Raw genomic sequence first — 5,990 nt, forward strand, 5'->3', positions numbered from 1 at the left:
TGGAAGCCAGGCCCACGTGCCTGGTGAGAGTGGACGGCAAGACGGCCGAGGCGCCCCCTGCACTGACAGCGAGAGCCTTTTCGGAACAAACCAGGTGTGTTTCCTTCCATCAGGCCCGAGGGAGACACCACTACCTCCATTCCTCGGGCACACCACATGCCCCGCCCAGCATGGGTCCTCTTCTCAGGGGCGTCCCCTGGCCTCGTCCTCCCATCCCGAGCGCAGGGTCAGTCCCCAGCAACAAGCATTTAGTTCAGCCACAGAGGCAGCACCGCAGTAAGAACGTGACAGCCAGATCTCCAGGTTTCTCTCCCCTTGGCTTGTTATTATTCTAAAGAACCGTTTACAGATTTTCAGAGCGAGAGAGAGAAGCATCAGTGTGAGAAGGCCTCCTGCTCGCTGCCCCCGGGGATCAAGCCCACAACCCGGGCAGATGCTCTGACTGGAAATCGAACGGGACGATGCCCAACCAACTGCGCCACACCGGCTGGGCGGCTTTTTGTTAATGCACCATTAACAGGCACCCGACCAGCCTGGCATTATACCCACGCGACCTCTGTAACTGGCACAGTGCCAGCAGCGCTACCAGGTCAAGGGACCCCAAGAGGAGGTCCCAGCCAGAGCCAAAGCAACAGGTAGGAGCGCCGAGAACTGGAAAAGGTCCGAGCAAAGAATCAGTGCATCCTTGAGAGACGTCAAGGAGAGAAGGTCCTCGCTCCGCGGTTAACCGGTGAACACTTCTGGAAGAGACACACTTCTCAGACAGGTGTTAGCCGCAGCCAACAGCGACGACGCCGGCCCGTGCCAAGCTCAGCCTGCAGAGGGGACAGACCAAACTAGCAGGGCCCCAGGCGGGGAGTTCGACCGAGATCTGCTCCGATGTGGCAGCCACACAGCAGAGACACGCACTCGGGGTCCCAGCCCCCGAGAAGCCCGCTGGCATCCACGGGAGGGGCATGCAGGCCGGGGGCAGCAGGGTGCCAGTCTTTCAGAACCCACCAGATGACCAAGGCCAACCGCACTGAGCAGGACTGGAACTGAGGATTCACGAAGTATGTGGTGTGTGAGAGCCGTACTGAGAAACTACAGGCTACTCCCGGCCAGTTCCAGAATTATGAAGTGTAAGGGCTGAGAGGACCCCCTTCCAGAGACGACTAAACAGATATCCAGTCAGAAGCTGGCACAGTGAGGCTGGAGCCCAAGGTACCTAAGCCAGTGGCCGCACAAAGGGGTGATTGAAATACTAGCGCTGATGCTACAACCTGGGGGACAGTGACTAACACATCCTTTACAAGGTTTCCAGTTTTCTGCTTTCAGCAAAATTAAAGGAGCCAGGGGCATGCTGGCTACTCCATAAAATAAATCCGGTCCCGCCTGGCCCGTGTGGGTCAATGGTTGAGGGTCGGTTGGTCGGCTCAGGCACTAAGAAGTCTCTGGTATAGTGGGGCCTTGACTTACAAGTTTAATTCGTCCTGAGACCGAGCTCGTTAAGGAGCTCGTTAACTCAAATTACTCTATCAACTCAATGCAAAAAATCTGCCGAGAGACAGATGGTATCTCAAAAAACTCATTAGTCGGACACTCGTAAGGCAAGGCCCCACTGTTACTGACAGTCAGCGCACACGCCCAGGTTGCAGCTCCATCCCCAGTGCAGGGCATGCAGGAGGCAGCCGGTGGATTACGTATCAGTAATAAAAACATATAAAAAAAACACACCAGGTCCTGATAACGTGAGAGGTGAAAACAGTGACTGATGTAACAGAAGGCCGCCCACTGCCCTCTGCCTGTGTCCACAGCGCTTCTCCAGGTTTCTCTCCACACAAACCAACGACCTTAGTCCGCCTCCTGTGATTAATGACTTACCAGAATGCACCTTGTTTGGGTTAGTTTATGCCCCACCACAGTGACGCATTCCAAAGAGCCGAACGCTGAAGAGGCTCAAGAGAACAGGAAACCGAGCCGTCACAGTGCACAGACTCGCTGCCCAGGCTGGCAGGCTGATCCAGGACCGCTGGCATCCAAATGAGTGACATGAACATTGTGGGGGGCGTGACTTTGAAATAGGGTCTCGAGGAGAAAACAGGGAAAATGAACTTTTCTGAATCAAGTGAGAGCTTACTCATCCATGTTTAAATGGGTGACAATAAGTGAAATTATTACAGTGCTTAGAGCAGGGGTGGGCAAACTTTTTGACTCAAGGGCCACAATGGGTTCTTAAACTGGACCGGAGGGCCGGAACAAAAGCATGGATGGAGTGTTTGTGTGAACTAATATAAATTCAAAGTAAACATCATTACATAAAAGGGTACGGTCTTTTTTTTTTTTTAGTTTTATTCATTTCAAACGGGCCGGATTCGGCCCGCGGGCTGTAGTTTGCCCACAGCTGGCTTAGAGCCTACCAGGTCCATTGAAAAGAATGGAAGTTATCATTATAAAATGTTAATGTTTACAATATATCAAAAATCACATAGTTTGCAACTCTTTACTCAGGATGAAAAAAATTGATGTCAAAATATGCGATAGAAACAAGAAAAAAGAAAAAAAGAGAAAAATATGCAACAAGATAAAGCATTTTCTCAACCAAAACTTCCTTTGCATCTTATGGTTACAAACTTGTTTGAAGACCACGGTCCAGAATCACGGGTTGGCACTCCAGCACCCCAATCTACTACAGCTCTCTCTATCCTGAGAGACGACCGCCCTGACCCTCCACTATGGGGCAGGAGCAACCCAGCGCCATCTGCAGAGCCCTGGACTTCCAGATGGGCAAGAGCACACAGACTGACTGCCAAGATGCGACAAAACCGCCCTGTAGCCCAGGAAGAAAAAAGCCAAAGGCCCGACCAGCCAGCACACTTACGGATGATGAAAGCCATCAGGCACAGCCCTACTTCACCCACAGAATTCTTATGCTTCCACCACAGACATTCCACGCAAAATTCTCATAAAAGCCCTACAGTGCCCTGGCCGGTGTGACTCAGTGGTTGAGTCTTGACCCATGAACCAGGAGATCATGGTTCGATTCCTGATCAGGACACATGCCCGGGTTCTGGGCTCGATCCCCAGTGGGAGGCATGTAGGAGGCCGCTGATCGATGATTCTCTCTCGTCATTGATGTTTCTCTCCCTCCCTCTCCGGTCCTCTCTGAAATCAATAAAAACATTTAAAAAAAAAAAAGCCCTAGCCGAAACCGGTTTGGCTCAGTGGATAGAGCATCGGCTTGCGGACTGAAAGGTCCCAGGTTCGATTCCGGTCAAGGGCATGTACCTGGGTTGCGGGCACATCCCCAGTGGGAGATGTGCAGGAGGCAGCTGATCAATGTTTCTCTCTCATCGATGTTTCTAACTCTATCTCTCTCCGTTTCTCTCCCTTCCTCTCTGTAAAAAATCAATAAAATATATTTAAAAATAAAAAAAAGGCCTACAGGAACATGCCACAAGTCACATAAAGGGTGGGTGACGGCGCTTCCGCCACTAACACTGTGAAGTAAGCGTGGGGACGCCCAGGACAGCAAGAGGAGGGGTGGCCCGTCCTGCAGGCTACAGCAGAGGGGCCACGGTCACCCTGCTGGACGAAGGTACTCCCGGAAGCACGAGGTCACAGCATCCTGACACTTTTCCTGTAGTTTCCTAGGGCCGTGGTCGGCAAACCGCGGCTCACGAGCCACATGCGGCTCTTTGGCCCATTGAGTGTGGCTCTTCCACAAAATACCACGTGTGGGCGCGCAGGTACAGTGCGATTGAAACTTCGTGGCCCATGTGCATAAGTCGGTATTTTGTGGAAGAGCCACACTCGGGGGGCCAAAGAGCCGCCTGTGGCTCGCAAGCCGCAGTTTGCCAACCACTGTCCTAGGGCAGCCGTGGGCAAACTCCGGCCCGCGGGCCGCATCCGGCCCGTTTGAAATGAATAAAACTATTGAAAAAAAAGACCGTACCCTTTTATGTAATGATGTTTACTTTGAATTTATATTAGTTCACACAAACACTCCATCCATGCTTTTGCTCCGGCCTCCGGTCCAGTTTAACCGTTTGATTGCTAAGGAGAGCTATCGCGCTCTTCTTACGTTACTCCAAAAATGCGAAGAGCGCGATAGCGCTCCTGTTTTGTTTGTTTTTTTATGCCAAGACTGCGGAGAGCGTAATAATGCTGCTCCAAAACACTAGAATTTGTGCGTCCAGTGAAGCACGTTGCGTTTTCGGAGCATACGATTTTTAATTGTTCTAATAATATTACATATTTCAAATCTACATTTTTTTTCTGTTAAAGGACTTCAAATTAGATAATCATACCCGGTTGCCCTGAACTCATCCTTACTGAGGGTCAGCTAAGGGCTCTGCAGATGTGTGAAGAAAAACTCATTGTCCAGTTTTATTGCTGCCTTTGGGCATTTTTTCCCATACACGCGCAATTAGTGCCGCAGTTTTGGCATATGTCCGAAAAAATACGTCAGCAGCCAAACGGTTAAAGGGTTGCCCTGGCCGGTGTGGCTCACTTGGTTGAGTGCCATCCTGTGTACCAGGAGATTGCCAGTTCAATTCCCAGTCAAAGGCACAGGCCCGGGTTGCAGGCTCGATCCCCATAGGGGCGTGCAGGAGGCAGCCGATTGATGTTGCTCTCTCACATAGATGTTTCTCTTCCTCTCCTTTCCTCTCTAAAAAAATTAAAATTAAAAAAATCAATAAACTATTAGAAAGAATACACCCTCCAACCTAATTTACTAATCTAAAAAAGTGAACAAATCGATGTCTCTCTTTCTCTCTCAAAATCAGTAACTAATTTTTTTTTAATTAAGACTCATGAACAATATAAACTGATAAACAAAAATAGAACCAGAGACAAACTAGTAGAAGCATCAAAGAGACTGTCCAATCTATGAGGGAAGGCTGGGGTGAGGGGGTAAGAGACCAACCAAAGGACTTGTATGCATGCATATGAGCACAGCCAATGCACACAGACAGCAGGGGGGTGAGGGCATGTGCTGGGGGTGGGAGTGGCCAGAGAGAGGTCAATGGGGGGAAAAGGAGACTCATGTAATACTTTAAACCAGGGGTCCGCAAACGTTTCAAACAGGGGGCCAGTTCGCTATCCCTCAGAACGTTGGAGGGCCGGACTATAGTTTAAAAAAAACTAGTCGGCTGCTAAGCAACAGGCAGTGGCGGCAAAAACACCCGGCGGGCAGGATAAATGTTTTCGGCGAGCCACATGTGGCCCTCGGGCCGTAGTATGAGGACCCCTGCTTTAAACAATAAAGAATTTAAATTAAAGAAAAATTAAGACTCATCTCTAAAAGGCCTTGGAGATCGTGAGCAGTCAACAGCACCATCTCAGAGCCCACTGGCAAAAAGGCCATCAGCAGTGAAATTCCCAACACAATCCGTCTCCATCGCAGGAGCTCATAAAAGCCCAATTACACAAGGAGCCGCACCGGGCGGGAAGCCAAAGCAAACACTAGGCCCTGAGAGGAGCCAGGTGAGCTCAGCGAGGGTCGGAAACCACAGGGAGACCCGCTGCGGTGGGGCCAGCACGGCGGGAAAGGCGGCTGGCTGGTCCTCAACCCACCGGCTCCGTCAGCCGCTGACGCAGCAAACCAGGCAATTTCAGGCCCAGCAAACAGCTAGTGGAAGATCCTTGGGCCGGGGGACAGTGTGGCGTGCCCTACAGGGGTGTGGCTGGCACAGAGAGCCCAGGGACCCGGGCAGAGTGGCAGGGCCACAGCAAACCAGGGCTGGATGGCCTGGGCAGTGGTGGGGCGGTGGAAAGTCACGGTGCCAGCTGAGGAAACAGAAGGCCCAGCCCACTGCTGCTCCTGGGAGCCCCTAATAGGAGGGTGTGGGCTGAGTGGTCTGGCCAGATGGGTGGCAGCTGAGTTCCAGGAACAGGGGTGTGGGAGCCACGGCGGTACATCTGGAGCAGGATGTCCCAGAGCAGATGCTGACTCCCGGGGGAGCACAGCGCAGGGGGGGTCAGAGGGACTGCACTGTCCGTGCCCC

This window comes from Myotis davidii, unplaced genomic scaffold (genome assembly GCF_000327345.1).
Source record: "Myotis davidii unplaced genomic scaffold, ASM32734v1 scaffold668, whole genome shotgun sequence".
Lineage (NCBI taxonomy): Eukaryota > Metazoa > Chordata > Mammalia > Chiroptera > Vespertilionidae > Myotis > Myotis davidii.